Source organism: Typopeltis vanoorti, chromosome 16 (assembly GCF_054136105.1).
Source record: "Typopeltis vanoorti isolate ZY-2024b chromosome 16, IOZ_Tvanoo_1.0, whole genome shotgun sequence".
Taxonomy (NCBI): Eukaryota; Metazoa; Arthropoda; class Arachnida; order Uropygi; family Thelyphonidae; genus Typopeltis; species Typopeltis vanoorti.
The window spans coordinates 30342387-30359857 of NC_143564.1; the positions used below are offsets into that span (position 1 = coordinate 30342387).

The following is a 17471-nucleotide window of genomic DNA, read 5'->3' on the forward strand; positions in this document are numbered from 1 at the left end:
TTCGCCTACCGATTAGAGATCCTTCGACACTTCTGCGCATCTCAGAAAAAGGAGAATCCATTCCGATAATAGGGTAATCAGTCCGTATAGTGGGATGAGTTGTTTATTATTACCGGTCGTAAAATTAATTTCTCTTTTATGATTATTGTAATTAACTATGTTGCTTGTATAACAGTTGGAAAATTTTACCTATAATTCACGTGATTTCGCGTGTTGGCGACCAATTCGAACGTCCTTCATTTCTTTCTCTCCTTCAGCATGTATCGACTATTCTTGGAAAGACACGAAGTAGGGACCTACAAACGGTGGGCAAACTATACTATTGATGTGGTAGGTCCACTGCCAATTACTAAAAAAGGCAATAGGTATATTCTAGTCTAGTAGTCGTAGGCATGCTAACTACATTTCCTGAAGCAGTGTCAATGAAGGATCAAACTGCAAAAACTATTGCAAGGAGGTTCTTGAATATGATAATTTGTAGATATGGAACTCCTGAGACCTTACTTTCAGATCAAGGAACAAATTTTACATATGAACTGTTGTTACAGTTATGTAAATTACTCAATACTAGGAAGATTTTTACTACACCTTACCACTCATAATGTAATGGTATGTGTGAAAGGCTGAATAAGAATATAAAGCAAATACTTTTCAATCTGGCAAACACTAAAATTAATTATTGGGATACATATACATATATTTCTCAAGCATTATTTGCATGTAGATCTGTTTTTCATTCTGCTATCAAAGAAAAAAACCATCTTTTGCTTTATATGGCTTTGATCCAATCTTTCCTAATGAACTTGTTTCAGTCATTCCTAATACAGGATACAATGACATAAATGAGTATCTGGAAACAGTAATAGATAAATTTTCCACTACTCATAGATTAGTAGGTGAAATAAGTAAATTAAGTTCTCAGAAAACTAGGCAGTATATATAAATCGTTTTAGAAAGTATAAGTCATTTGCACCAGGAGATTTAGTATTGTTAGATGATAAATCTAGTATAAAAAGGGTTGGGAAATTAGGAAGGAAAGCTTTAGGTCCATATAGAATTTTAAAGAAATTTTCTCCTGTGAATTTTAGAATTCAAGATGTCAAAAATCCTAGTAAAATTATAAATGTACATTCTGATAGGTTAAAAAATTATTATTTAAGGAGTAGAAATTTAGTGATATTAATAGACGATATGAATAGAATATTGAAAGATGAGAATTGTTTTCCTAGTACTAATTGTGCATCTCATTCACAATCAAATAGTAGGAAAGGGAATATTTTTAAAGCTCATAATTCAAATACAAAGGAGAAAATTAAATTTGGGTAAAACAAAACCTAATGCAGGAAATTTTAGAAATCCCAGGGTACATAATTCAGATAATGTACAATGTTAAGAGTGATGATAATCAAACTGACTCTAACATGGATGAAATAGTAGCAGAATATCATAGATTAGTTAATATAGAGGTAAGTAAGCCAGAGGAATGTGAAAATATCTCTAATTTAGTTAATAAGGATAAAGAATCTCAGATACCTGTAGAATTTGATTCTGATAGTGATGATTCTGTAGATTTAGGGCATAAATTCAAATATTTTTTTTTATATAGTTTTAAATAGTTTAAATGAAATATTTGAAAAGTATAGAAATGAAATTTGTAAGTATGGTAAATTGGAAGTAGAAAATTCCAAATTATCTCTAGCATCAGATGATTCTGAAACTAGCGATTCCGACAGTGTAAATAATGATAAGCAAGAATCGCGTTATTTTTTAAGATCTAGGAATAAGCATTAAAAGTTTTATTAGATATAGGTTAAATATTTCAAGGTCTTTAACAATGTCTCTTAGTCTTTTCTGAAGTAAACTTACATAAATCTTTCTAGGAACACTCAGTAGGAAAATTCCTCTAATTCTCATATTCAGTTTTATATCCCTTTTTATAGATGGGTACTATGAGAACTCCAATCATCTCTGAATCTGAATTATGCAGATTCAGAGATGATTGGAGTGTAGCTACTGTAAACCTTTTATATTCTCCATATGTGAATCTGGTTTGGGACTATTCCGTGCATGGAATAGCATGGGTGTAATTTGAAGCACTGTAAAATGGAGTTGTTTTTTTTATTATTATTATTATTTATTGAGTGTTTTGTTAGATTAATTAGTGCATTTTTACTATATCATGGTGGTTTTTATTTTAGTCAGTACATTTGCTAATTCATTGTTAAATTAAGGCAGTTATTAAAAAATGGTGCCCACTAGAACAAGAGAGAGCAGCATCAAAAGCTAAAGATAACGATAACATGGAACCCAGTAAAAACCTGAAGACATAAATGAAGTAATGTTAAATATCAGGATTAAAAGGAATTATTTGAAAAAATGACCAGGGAGTTGTAGAAAGCCAAAAAAAAAAAAAAAAGAATCTTTACAAGAACTAAGACAGTAAGAGAACCGAGGAGAAAAATAACAGTAAAGAAAACATGGCATAAGTTATCAATTAATAATGTCAATGTTGATGATAATAAGATCAATTAAAAATTAAAACAGTCAATTAAAATATAAAATATAAGGGAGGAAAAATTCATGTGTTATGGTGATAACTAATATGCACTTGACCAAGGGATCACTAAATCAAGCTTTGCAGAAGCTAAAATAAAATTTAAAAGGCAAAAGTAAAACTGAAGAGAAAATGAAATGGTAATGCTAGTTGGAACTAATGATTTAGGTAGTTAAAATACATTGTAATAGAGGATATGAAAAGCTTGATGAAGAAGGGACAGAGAGAAAGTAAAAAATGGTTAGTTTATTAGCATGATATGATAGTAATGAATTAAGGAGGGCAATGATAGCAAATTATTCAAAGCACATGCTATGTAGAAAAACAATGGATGTGAGTTCTGGAATGAATTTGATGGTAGAAAAGATTTACATAAGAGGGATGGTCTTGACTTGAATGGATTTGGCATCAAGTTTCTAGAGAAATTATTTATTAGAATGAGACATAATGCAGAGAGTCAGGAAAACGATCATTTTGAGAGAAGTGCTAAGGATGTGTAGACATAATAGCAATACGAATGTCAATGAGCATGGTTATGAATCTGCTGAATTAATGGACTACACTTCTCTTTTCCCTCCTCACAGAGTGTGTGAGGAGGGAAAAGAGAAAGTTGTCAATTGGGTCAAGCAAATGGTAGATTAAGTATAAGAAACAGCAAGGAGACAACTTGTTATGTCTATACACAAATGCCAGAAGCATTACAAAGTGGTTGAATTTGTTGCTTTCATGAATACTAATATTGTTGACATTAGTGAAATTAGCTCTCAAGTGGAAGGTAACTGGAATCAAGTGCAAAGGATATATTATTATTGTTACTACTACCTGACACCTCCTGGGAGTCCAACTACTCTACAACTCTTGTCTCCACCAATTACAAAAAACCACAACGTCAAAGCTGTATAACAGGGGAGACCTCCATATAGCATTTAAAGGTACGTGGAGAACTGACAGGGCTTCTCATCTAATGTCCAATCCTCACCTTCTCGTGGTGCACCCTGATAGGTACCTACCTGGATACTGAACAAACGAGGATCGGCTGGTCTGGAATTTAGCCGACTAAATTGTATTATTATTGGCTTAAACCAAAATACAAAATGATTGTACAACCTGACAGAATTTCATGCCATCTGGCACGTCGCCCAGTTAAACAAAGTCCCCTGTTGTTTTTGCCAGGGCAAACAGCAAAAAGTCAGCTACTGGAACAAATATGAAAACACACCCCAACTCAACATCATCAGAGTTAAAAGATCGGTACTATCAACATAAGCCTAAATGGCTAAGAAATGGAGCTGGCTGAAGAATTAGATAAGTACCAGATCGACATAATAAGGTTGACTGAAACAAAAAAAGACAAAACTGGTGAGATCTTTCTGAGCAATAAATACAAAATGTTATATTCTATTCTCGGTATGACAATCAAGGAAAAGAAGGAGTAGCCCATAGTATTCAAACAAAATATGAGGCTAATCTTCTTGAATGGCAGGCAGTCTCAAGTAGAGTGATGTGGGCTCATATGGGAATGGGGAACAGGACAATGATACTTACTTGTGCCTATGGTCCCACAGAAGGTTCTATTAAGGTAGAAGTGGAGGAATTTTTTGAGGCTTTAGAGAAAGCAACTAACACAATGAAAAAAGGAAAAGTTGGTCCTTGTTGGGGATCTAAATAGCAGAGTAGGAAATGATTGTCAGACATACAAAAATATTTTGGGAAAATTTGGAGAAAAGAGCAAAGCTAATAATAATGGCAAATACTTGTTGGATTTCTGCTCAGGACATGGACTGGTTATTACTAACACCATGTTCCAATATAAAAATGTGCACAAATTCACATGGGGAGAAGAAGCAAGGAATAAGAAACGTCTTATTGACTATGTTATTGTTGATAGGTAATGTTTTCTCCCTGGTACAAGATACCAGAGTGTACAGAGGATTTGAAATTGGAAGCGATCACTATTTAGTCTTGAGCAGGATAAAATTGAATTTCATATTGAAAACAATGACATGAAAGAAAGTTTTAAAGCAAATAAAAGTTGAGCAGCTCTCAGATGTGAACTGTACACTAAAATACACAAAGATTATTGAAGAAAAAAATGAAAGAGTTTGAGAACAGCAACCAAACCTTGGAAATTCAGTGGCAAACCTTGAAAAAAACCATGATTGATTCAGCCAGAGAAGCATGTGGTGAGGTTGTCTGCAAGGATAGAAAAATCAGAACTCCAATGTGGACACAGGAAGTTAAAGAAGCAGTGAAGGAAAATAAGAAAGCATATCAAAAGTTACTGGCAAATAAGTCAGCTTGTGCTCTTGGAGAATACAGAGACAAATGCAAGAAAGCTAAACACTTTGTAAAACTAGCTAAACAAAAGTCATGGGAAGACTGGTAAGAAAATCAAAAATAAATATCAAGAAGGCGGCAAGATATTCTTGAGGTTGTTGAAGAAGCTCAGAAATGGAGGAAAGAATATTGTAAAAGGAATTAGAGATGATAAAGGTGACATGAAAATTGGAGAAAAAGATATCCTTGAAGTATGGAGTAATTACTTCGAGAAATTGCTAAATGAAACAAGCAGTGATAGCACACTGGTAAAAAAACACTCAACAGGCATCCACATCCATGCTTGAAATGTGGAAAGGCAGCAGGAATAGTATGATATTCGACCAGAAATGCTGAAGTATGGAGGTATAAAAGTCCTACAGTGGCTGCACTGCATAGTTCAGAAGGCCTGGACAGAGGGACGAATTCCTGATGATTGGAGTAGAGCTCTCATAGTACCCATATATAAAAAGGGAAATAAAACTGAATGTGAGAATTACAGAGGAATATCCCTACTGAGTGTTAAGATTTATGCTCAATACTAATGTTAAGACTTTATCCTGGTAAGATTTATGCAAGTATACTTCAGTAACGGTTGAGAAGAATTGGGGAAGAAAAGCTTGATGAAGAACAAGCTGGATTCAGGCCAAATAAAGGCTGTCAGGATCATATCTTCACTTTACGACAAATAGTCGAGAAAGCATGGGAATATAACAGAGATCTGTATTTAAGTTTTGTCGATTTGGAAAAGGCATATGACAAGGTGCCAAGAGAGAAGCTATTCAATACGGTACAGTTATATGGTATGAATGGGGCATTATATCAAGCAATACTTAGTCTTTATTTGAGTTGTAAGTCAGCAGTTAGAATTGAAGGAATTACAGGAAGAAGGTTTAATGTTAAATCTGGTGTGAGACAAGGATGTACATTATCCCCTCTGTTATTCATTATCTATATGGATCACATTATGAAGAAAAGTGGTATTAAACCTGATATCAAAATTGGAGATGTTAATGTCAGCTCTTTGCTTTATTGAGATGATGTTATACTTCTAAATAAATATGCTACAAGTCTGCAAGATTCCGTGACTAAATTGAATAACTGTTGTAATAGATATGGTATGGAGGTAAGCAATAACAAGACAAAGAAAATAGGCAGAATCATTGAAAATGTCAACTGTGTTGTGAATGGGGAACCTGTGGAACAAGTAAAACATTTCAGCTACTTAGGCTTGATTTTTACTGAAGATGATAAATTAAATATGGAAATAGACAACAGAATCAACAAAGCTGGTATGGTAGGAAGTCAATTGAATAAATTCATATGGAATAAGAGAGAAATTAGTCGGAACACTAAATTAGCTGTATACAAGACAGTGTTGAAACTGGTTTTAACTTATGGATCTGAGAGCTGGATCAGAAGTAAAACACTTGACCAAAGACTAGAGACCACAGATATGAGAGTCCTGAGAAAGATTATAGGTGTGAACAGATGGCATCAATGGCAATATCATATTAAAAACGAGGATATTAGGAAAGAACTTGACATTGTCAACATCCAGGAATGCGTTAGCAGAGCTTATCTCAGGTGGCATGGTCATTTAAACAGAATGGGCGAGGAAAGATTAGCAAAACAGGTTGGCAGGAAAACGACCCAGAAGAAGACCAAGGTATAGGTGGATTGATACGGTAAAAAGTGCCTTGGATAATAGAAATGTATGATCTGATAATCTTGACAAGTAACAGACTGATTTGGAGGAAAATTGTAGATAGGAAGTTAGTAATGATGTCTGCAGTCTCTAGTAATGATGTAAATTTTTCATGTACTATCATATCCTACACCCCTTGAGGGTACATGGCAGGAATTTGATGATGATGATGATGAATTTCATTGTTATGCTGCAAGTAAAAGAATATCTGACTAAATGCAAATTGTTCTCTAGTATTAGAAGTGGATGAGGTAGTTCAAATAATGAGTGCACTCATTTCACTGACCTCTATCAAACATAGTCCATTGCTATCACTATATTGGGTGAAAAGATAGAGGTGCATGAGAGATTTTAGAGCTGTTGCCTAAGATAAAAATTTGGAAAATGAGACAGTGGGATATCATCATGCTAAAGAAATGTTTGGCTGAACTAGCTAGGCCCATGACATGTTAGTATAAATTGAGTCTTAGTAGTTCAGGAAAGTTCCTGCATAAATAGAAAGAAAGTATGATAATCCCATTGCACATTGGTATTGCAAAGACTGATGTGTCCAACTATTTACTTATCAGTATCTCTGGAGTAACTGTAAAGATGTTAGAGAAGTTAGTAAGAACTTACATACAGGCAACAGTCTTTCTGAGGTAAGTGAGTGGCTCATAGACAGGTAACAGAATATGGTATGTGTGGGGGGAAGGGGGGGGGGGAATATGCCAGTGGTCAGTCCTTGGACTACTGTTGTTTAATATATATACACTGATACTATAAATGGGCTGACAGGAGATCTTTCATTGTCTACTTACTGATGGTGCAAAGATAGGGCAATCAGAGATGCTACTGATATACACAGCATTTATAGTGTGATTTGAACAGACTGGAGATATGAGAAAACAATAATGGGTGTCTCATGCATCCAAATTTGTTGAGGTTTGGCATGTTCCTAAGGGCTGAGGCTGATTCCATGAATAGTCTTTCATATTTGAACTTGCTACGGTGTATTACTGTGGCTTTCTTCCATCTTATTCTGTGGAGAGTATCCAGAGCGTGGTCTGCAAGCCCAGAGTGGCTGTACTTGTGAAATTGGATGTAATCCTTGTGTTCTGAGATTCTGATATTTGCTGTCCTGCCTATTTGGCCAAAGTAGGACAGTTTACAGCTGCAAGGGACCTGGTATACACCAGGTAGGTCTAGGGGAAGTGGTTGGTCTTTAGTGGAGCGGATAAGGGATGCCAATTTTCTATGTGGTCTGTAACAGGTGGTCAAGTCATGTTTTTTTAAGATTTTGTTGATTTTTTCTGAGGTGCCTCCGATGTAGGGAATGGTGATGGATCTAGAGTATCTTTTTTGTGAAGGGGAGGGGGTGGTGGGTGGTTGTGGATAACTGGGTTAAGTATTTTTTGGATAAAATACCAACCCAGTTATCCACAACCCACCACCCCCTCCCCGTCACAAAAAGATTACTCTAGATCCATCACCATTCCCTACATCCGAGGCACCTCGGAAAAAATCAACAAAATCTTAAAAAACATGGCTTGACCACCTGTTACAGACCACATAGAAAATTGGCATCCCTTATCCGCTCCACTAAAGACCAACCACTTCCCCTAGACCTACCTGGTGTATACCCGGTCCCTTGCAGCTGTAAACTGTCCTACTTTGGCCAAACAGGCAGGACAGCAAATATCAGAATCTCAGAACACAAGGATTACATCCGATTTCACAAGTACAGCCACTCTGGGCTTGCAGACCACGCTCTGGATACTGTCCACAGAATAAGATGGAAGAAAGCCACAGTAATACACCGCAGCAAGTTCAAATATGAAAGACTATTCATGGAATCATCCTCAGCCCTTAGGAACATGCCAAACCTCAACAAATTTGGATGCATGAGACTGCCCCAAATTTGGGAAACATGTATCAGAAGAACTTCAGCCCAAAGGCCAAGAACTACCAATATAGTCTGCCAGGGGGCACCATCAGGACTTTAGGAAAACGTTAACTTCCTAGCTTCTGTTCTCATTTGCTGTTATGTAGTACTTGTGTGCACTTGTCTTTGTAATAAGTTCCCAAGAAGATGGCAACGTGACGTTTGCCGAAATATCGGAAAGTATATATTAAAGTTAATTTATATTTCTAGTGTATGCTGTCAATTCCTTAATTATTAGTTATCATGTATAACCAGCGTATAAGCCTCTCAACAAGAATAATGGGTGTCAATGCAATGTTAGTGTAAAGTTATGCACATGCTGTTGGATATCATGATGCAATATCCAACAGCATGTTTATATAGGTGGGATTATGCTTGGAATGATTGAGAAGGCTAAAGATCTTGTAGTTAAGGTGGACAGAAAGTAGAAGTTCAAAGGTCAGAACAAAAATTGCAAATTGGGTAACTGCAATGTTGAAATGAACATTCACCTGTAAGGATATGAAAGTCATTTTATGTCTTTACAAGTCCTTGATATGAATGCACCTGCACCACTGTGTGAAGATTTGGTCTCCTGGGTAACAAAGGAATAAAGAAGCTGTGGAAAGGCTGCAAAGAAGAGTTATAAAGATGATATTAGGATTATGAGGATAGACTCAGAATATAGGGGTGATATCATAGAGGTCTATAAGCTTTTGAGAGGACATTATAGGATATCAGCTGATAAAATTTTTCATTATATATGGAAGGTGAGGAGGGGACAGGAGTAAGAGCTAGATTTTTTCTTTTAGAGAACTGAGTCAGTGGATCATTTTCCCTGTTGAAGTTGTGAGTGCATCTAGTGTGAATGATGTATGAAAGGCAACCTTTCAAAGTTTTCATGTCACCTTTATCATCTCTGATTCCTGTTACAATACTCCTGACTCTGTTTCTAAGCCAGTGTTTCTCAAACTTTTTTCGACTACGGAACACTTCACAAATCCTAAAATTTTCACAGAACACCTTGGTTATTTTGTAATGTATAAATTAATAATTAATAAGTGGTAATTTAGCTGATTTTTTATTATTGATCAATAATTGATAATTAATTAAACCATCATTAAATTAATTTGTGCTGACAAATTAATTTAAAAATGACAAATTCCAGAACTTCTCGTGGAACCTATTCACCTTCCACGGAACACTGGTTAAGAATCACTGTTCTAAGCCCTTCAATAGCCTCCATAACATAAAATGAACTCTTTTACATTTTGTTTAGAAATACATTTCTATCAAGTTATCAGCCATTCTCGTTTGGACATTGTTTCATTGTTCAACGTCCCTATAGATGAAATTCTAGAGCTCACTGATGATCTGTTCCCTCCATAGTCCTTAAACTATTCACACATTGCCTCAATTCAAATCCTTTAAATGGAATGGCCAAATCTTCAAATATCATTTTAGCTTTGCAGTGGGAAATTCTTTGTCTCTACCTTGTATTGATCTATCCACAGAAAATTTTGGAAAGAGATTTTTAGTGTCCACCAGCTGGCCTGGTTGGCTGAGTGGTTAGAGTACCCACTCTTCAACCAGAGTTTGAATCCCACAGTGGATGGATGTGATTATCCTTAGGTGGGAAATGAATTTCATCACTTGGCATGAGACCACCTCTCCACTTATTGGAGGTCTGAAGTAGCTTAAAAAAATTCCATGTTTGGTTTCTACAGCTGGGTTTCTGGACTATTTAAAAATAAATAGAAAAATTAAAAAAAAAACCCTTAGCACACCAATGGTACAAAATATACTATAAGTTTATAATAACCTTTCATGAGTGGGAACCATACAAAAACCAGCCAACCCAGAATCTTTAGTCTGGTGGAGATATCTCCTCTTCATCATCATCATCTGGAAACAGACGCCACTGAATTAAACAACTTCTTTACCTCAATCAACTCATTTCGTCAAAAAATAAAATTTACTATAGAAATGAAAAGTAAAGGAAGACTATCCTTTTAAGACATTTTTATCACAAAAAGAAATTAAGATGATGGTTTTACACTTGATGTCTACCACAAGTCTTAACTGTATACCACCTTTCACAAAAAAATGATATCATTCATGTGTAAAATGCTATCTTCATCTTAAAAACGAATGAGAAAATAAATGAACTACAAATACCACTCCACCTACTAACTTAACAGGTATCCAAAAAAACTCATCCAAAAATTGCTTTTCTCTAATCCCGTTCCACAATAAAATCACTAATCTCCTTAAACCTCACTATATCAGAGCTTACAAACCTATTCTTACTATATGGAGTCTTTTCTGCCCTGGGTTTTTATAGAATTCCCTGCTTACTGTATTTACTCAAATATAACTTGCCCTCACGTATATCTTGTACCCTTGATTTACTCTATGAAAAAAAGAAATTAAAAAGTTTCACATATACCTCGCACATGAAAACAGTTTAAACATCTATGCACAATCATGCTCACAATTGCTGGATGGAAGAAAGTTGCCTCCTTACGTAATGTTTAAAAGGAAAAAATGCGAAATGGAAATTTCCCACTGGAATTCATGTAAGAGTTCAAGAAAAAGGGTGGATGGACACCACAATGGTTCAAGATTAGATCATGCCAGTTTGGGACAAATGGCCAGGGGCCTTATTTTTATGCCAGGCTATGTGTAGGAAAGGTTCTGCAAACATTTAGGACCTGAAATAGCAAACTTTCGGATGTGAAGACCGATGTGGCTATTATTCCTAGTGGTCTTACACCTTCTCTACAGCACTTGGATGTATCAGTCAACAAGCCATTCAAGGACTGTACAAAAATTCTACATGAAGTGGATGGCAGCCAGCAGCTATGACCTGACTCCAGCAGCGAAGGTTAAGAGACTCATTAGAACTGTTGTGCAACTGAATTTTGAAAGCTTGGACATGATTTCCCCAGAAATAATTGCCAAGAGTTTTTAAAAAACCAGCATCTCTAATGCCCTGAATGGGAGTGAAGATGACTCTCTTTGGGTAGATGACGTTGACAATGCACATGAGGAACCTGCTCTCTAGATTGGAAGTAGCGATAGCAAATAGAAGATTCTTCGTAAGTCATACCAATTTTCAGTTTTCATGGTGATGATTCCAAAATGATAAAAGGACAAGCAATAATGAAACTCTTTTAATTTGAATCTTTAGCTAGAGATGCATCAGCCGGTCACATTCACCACGAATGTGAGCGGCTATATGGGTCGACCCACTTTTGAAAACGGTAATTTTTTGCGACCCACTTGCTTGTAATGCATATTTTAAAAGGAAGGGGGTTGAATAAAATATATCGCTTTACTACTTTTAAACTTTTTATTGAATACACTTAATATATAAATTTATTAATCAGATACATAATGAGGTGTATGTGAAGAATGGTTGTTTTCTATTTTTGTTGATGACATCTTTGATGTTTATCTGATTAATAAATACATATGTGAAGAATTTTTGCTGATGACATCTTTGACGTCCACGTTGATGTGTGTGTTATTTTCAGATGCAAGATGTTTGATAATTGAAGTTTATTTATTTCGAAATTTGTTTTTAATTCCTATCACTGCTGAAAATCCAACTTCACACACATGTATGACGTAGTAAAAGGAAGCAGGACTCTTAAAGCTGCGGTAGAAAGAGCTGGATACGTGTTTTGAACTGACACTGTTTGAACTGGCAGTGTTTAAAACGTTTTTCAAATCATCTAACATAGTTTAAGATACTAATGCCTCTCTATAAAGACTAAAGCGAGTCCATGATGCATTCGGACTTAGTTTAATAATGCATGTCACAATATCACTATTTTTACCACACACATTGCACATACCATTCTTGCTTTGTCTCAATATGTCAAAGTAATTTATTTGGTCGCATACTCTCATTTGCAGAATTTCACACACTGCAAACATGGATCTCCTTTGTCACCATTCCACGTAAATCTGAATTTTAAGTAGTCAGAATTTTCTTACTACTTTTCATTGTTTTGATAATTGAAAACTTGTTGGAGGATTTTCATAAATTTTTCTTCGATTATCCATTTCATCTGTGACAGATCCTTCTTTCCTTTTCAGTGACTTGAGTTTTTGCCGGATTCCTTATCAACCACTCATCCATTACTACGGTAAATATTAAAAAATAATAATTAGAGAAACACTTTTTACATAACACACTAATGATTAAATTAAGAAAATACTAACATTTTATTTGCAATTACAAACAACTAACTTACATCAATGCACCTGTTATTTTAACCTGTGACAGCATGCAGCTATACTAAGTACGTCATGACATGTTGTTACAAGTTCATTCAAACATGTCTTGACCTGTTTGTCTACTCGTCTACATTTTTGAGCTATGCACAATAACAAAGTGTAATTGCTGTCAAGAGTTGACTGATAAGCATGTCAAAATTGATTTCATATAGATCTGCAAGCTGAAAGAAACTAGACAGAAATAGTAATTCTCATGTGATCTTTAACTGAATAGACATTGAATTGTTCATCCGACGATTCTTGATGAGTAAAACCCTTCTAATGAACATGTAAACTACTCTCATATTTTAATATTTAACATGACCCACCCTTTGAGAAGCTCTGGTCTAGTAGATAGGAAGAGGAATAATATGATAGAGACATAAGTTTTTAATTCTGATAAGGAGTTTTTATCAGATTAACATGGCAAAGGTTTTTCAAGGAATGGTGGGAGATAGGGAGAGAACAAGAGGTCATCCCTTGGAGCTATATAAAGAGGATATGATATGATAAAGGGAATGAAAAGAATGCAATGCCTAAGAGTGATGACTGCAGAGAATACGAATGTTTAAGGTATGGCATAATAAGCTGTGTATGACAGCAGGTCCTTCCATAATGAGTCTGACTGCATTATCTTTCTCTGAAGATAATAATAAGCAACAAAACAAATTTAGATTAGGTAGGGGATGAATTTCATTGCTTGGTATGAGATCAGTGCCCCACTTATTGGAAGTCTGAAGCATATTTTAAAAAATGTTAAAGATACCAAGCAATTTTATAAGCTAGGTTTTTAATCCTTTTTCCCAAGTAAGCAAACAGACATTGCTTACTTGGGAAAAAAGATTAAAAACCTAGCTTATAAAATTGCTTGGTATCTTTAACATAATATATACCCAGGGTAAAAAAACTTTCTACACCTTTAAAAAATTTTCATGTTTGCTTTCCAGACTATGTAAAACAATAAATAAAATAAAAAAAGATGTAAAAATTAATAAATAAATAGAACAATAATTCTTATCCTACCCACAATACAAATGTACTATATGGTTTAGATAAAAAAATTTGTGGGCAGGAGTCATATATTGTTATTGTTTACAGTGCATTTTTTTTTTATTAATAGTGAATGATTTATATTCACCATTAATAAAATATATATATATATTACAACAAAAAGATAAAAAAGATATATTGTAACAAAATATCTTAATATACTTTTACTTGGAAATTTGCAGATGAAAGGTTAAATCCCACTCTTAAGGATCTGTTTTGTTAATTAAGGAAGCTGTGCTTTGATTGCAATACCAGAAACTAAAGAATTCTTTATCATAGTTGTTACTGTACGGACATCTCCATGGAGTCCTAAGCCTCATCGCGGGAGACCCAAACTATCTACACAATCTATCATACCTCTCCTTGAACCAATTAAGAGACAAAATGCTAAAAATGACTCTAGCAACACATTCCATTCATTCATAACTCTCCAAGCAAAAAATCTAGTTCTCTGGCCCCTACTAACCATTACATGCTGCCTTAAATAATTCTCTTAGCAGGGTGTATAAATTCTATTTCCTTTGTACCATGTGATTTTTCTTCCTTCCAGTCTATATCTCCATAGTTGAAGTCCCCCATAATAAATCACTTTACCAGTAGTCGTTGTACTAATTTGGTGATGATTGTCTTCCAGATCATCTGTTGAACTCCTTGGCCTATAGCAGTGGTGTTCAACCTTTTTTACTACGTGAACTACTTTTCTATAAAAAGTTATTCGGCGATCTACTCTCTTATATAGATCATGTTCCCCCAACCTGATATCTGATTACGCACAAATAAACAACTAAAAACTTTATTTTTTTTTGTGTATTTAAAAATGTATTTATCACTTTTAATTATTTTAATACAACAAAAAAATATATATATATATTGGAATAAAATATTTATTTCTCTATTTTGGAAAACCAAAGTTAGAAAAAACAACTGATTGATTACAAACTCACAAGTTGCAGGAAATGCTGGTTGATTAAAAAAAAAAAAAAGTTAATGTGAAATTTGACATTGTTTGGACCTTGCAATATTTTCATAGTCAAGTTGATATGAAGAAGTGGCCAATCGCAGACAATCATCCAAACGATCATTTGCAATTTGGTTTCTTAATTGATTTTTCATGATGGTCATATTTGAAAAAGCAGATTCTGACGAGTATGTCGATCCGAAACATGACAAAATTTTTCGCGCAATATCAGTTAATATTGGGAATTTTTCATGTGCATACTTCCAAATGATTTCATTGTTTATTGGTTTTAAATGTAAACTATTCTGAATGTTTATTATCTCAAGTTCTACTTCAGTTTGGTTTATATCAAACAGCCCACTAATTTTATTTCAAATTTCTGATGTTCAAGTTTTCTTGAAACGGATTATTGATAAAAGATACAATCATTTCAGTTTTATTAAAATCTTTAAATCTTGAATTTATTTCTTCCTCAACTAACTCTATTTCACAAATAAATTCTGTTAAATCATAGCGAAGCATTTCTTGATTTTGTTCAAAAATTTGAATAAATATGGGAGAAGTCTAAATTCGTGGTCATTTATATTTTTCTTTAATAAAAGTAAGTATTGTTGGAAAGTTTTTATTGAACTTAACATGTCAATTAAATTTTTATCTCTACCTTGTACTCTAAATTTAAATTGCTTAATTTCGTACAGAAATCTACTAAAAATGATAAGTGTAACAACCATCTTTTATCACTCAATCGTGGATAAATATCTCCTTTTTCACCAAGAAAAATTTTTATATCTTTAATTAATACAAGAAATCTTTCTAAAAATTGACTTTTGCTGAGTCAGCGAACATTATTGTACAACAGAAGTTCCCTATCATCATCTGCCTGTAATTTAAATAACGCTGTTGCAGGGCTTTTCCACGAACAGAATTTACAATATTTTAAATGTAATATCCAAAACATCTTTTGTGTTTAATCTTTCTACACAGTACTTGTTGGTGAATAATACAGCGGTATGTAAAAAAAGCTGGATATTTGTCATCGTTTTTACATAATGAAATCAAGCCTGATATTTATTACCTATCATTGCAAGAGCATCATCAGTAGTAATAGACACAAGTTTAAAAAGCGGAAGGTTGTGTTGTTTCACAAATTCATCAAATGCCGAAAAAATGTCTTCTCCCCTAGTCCTTCCCAATAATGGTATAATTTTCAAAAGTTCTTCTTTATTTGAATAATCTTGAAATACCATGCGAATAAATACCATTAACTGAGCAATATCAGTGAAGTCGTTTGATTCATCAAATTGTAATGAAAATGCAACACACTAGTGAATGTCTGACATTAACCTGGCCTGGAAACTTTTCTCCAGCAATTGGCACTCTTCCTTTCGGCAATTTGAAACCTTGTCTGTGGCCAAGTAGTCTCTCTCTCTAGCGACATCTCGAACCGAGAAGCTCCTTTCTGGAAGCAGGAAACTCCTCTCTCAAGCAAAGTAGATCCGGGCAGTCTCTCTGACGGCGACTCTGGACTGGGTGGCCTCCTCTGACAGCAATTCTGGAACCGGGACCCCTTCTGCTTGCTTCAGTCCCTTTTTATTAGGCCTCCTCTGGGACCTTGCATGAAGTTTGGCAACCCCCAAAGAATCAGTATGAGTCTTTCATCTTAAGTTTCAAGTTTGGCACGCCTTTTGTTCTCCTCCTTTCTTTTGATTGTAAGTTGCTGGTCATCAGAAGGTTGTTTGAACTCTTTCTGACTGACTTCGGAGATGTTTACACTTAGAGCCTGCAAGCCTTTCTCATACATACAAGTTTCAATAACAATCTTTCTAATGCCGCCATAACAGCTTTGGCGACAAAAACATTGCCTTTGTTTTTAACACTCTAACATATTCTTATTAAAGCAGTATATACAGTTAGCTTCAAAAGAGTTATTTACAAAAACATCTAATACAAACTATACCGAGACAAAGTTTATTTTTTTTACAATATTCATGGGATTTAACCTAAGTAAAAAATCGATGTAATGTGATTTGGCATATTTAATATTTAAGCTACAATTGAGTTTTTACACTTTGCTTATAATTGTATTCACTCAGCTCGCTGTTTGACTTCCACTGATCCAAATTAATTCATTTACCCGGACTTATAAGAAAATTACTGATTTGACAATTTTCGTTAAAATTGTCAAATCAGTAATTAAAAATAAATAAACAATAGCAATACACTTAAAGCAAATTAAAAATAATACAAAATAATGATAAATAAAATATTATGTTTTCAGTTTTAATTAAATTTGTAAGTAAGGAGGAATACACAAGAGATCGACCAAAAATTGCTCCTCAATCGACGGGTTGAACACCCCCGGCCTATAGTAACAGCCAACTGTATGTTTTTTCTTACTGGCCTTAATCTCACATCAAATTGTTTCAAATAAACATCCAACCTCCAGCCTGTCTCCTATTCTTTTTCATTGCAATTCATCTGCTATCATCAGCAGTACTCCTCCCCCATCCTATCTTCTACATCTTCCCTGAAAATACTAAACCCTTCATATTCAATCCCTGTAACTACATCATCTGCTGTTAGCCAAGTCTCACTAATGCCTATAACTATTGGTTGCACTAACCAATGCCAAAAATTCCTCCCTCTTCTTCCTGATACTTCTGGCATTAGTATATAGAAATGCAGCATCCTTTTA

General features: G+C 34.5%; 1 protein-coding gene across 5 annotated transcripts in view; it reads right to left on the reverse strand.

The window, feature by feature from the left end:
• Positions 1-12275: 12275 nt before the first annotated feature.
• Positions 12276-17471, reverse strand: part of LOC150097918 (SREBP regulating gene protein) — a 146454-nt gene continuing 141258 nt past the window's right edge. For all 5 annotated transcript variants that reach the window (XM_090406547.1, XM_090406548.1, XM_090406545.1 and 2 more), the window contains one exon: positions 12276-12633. The gene's annotated coding sequence lies outside the window, so the exon portion shown is untranslated. The remainder of the gene's footprint in view (positions 12634-17471) is intronic.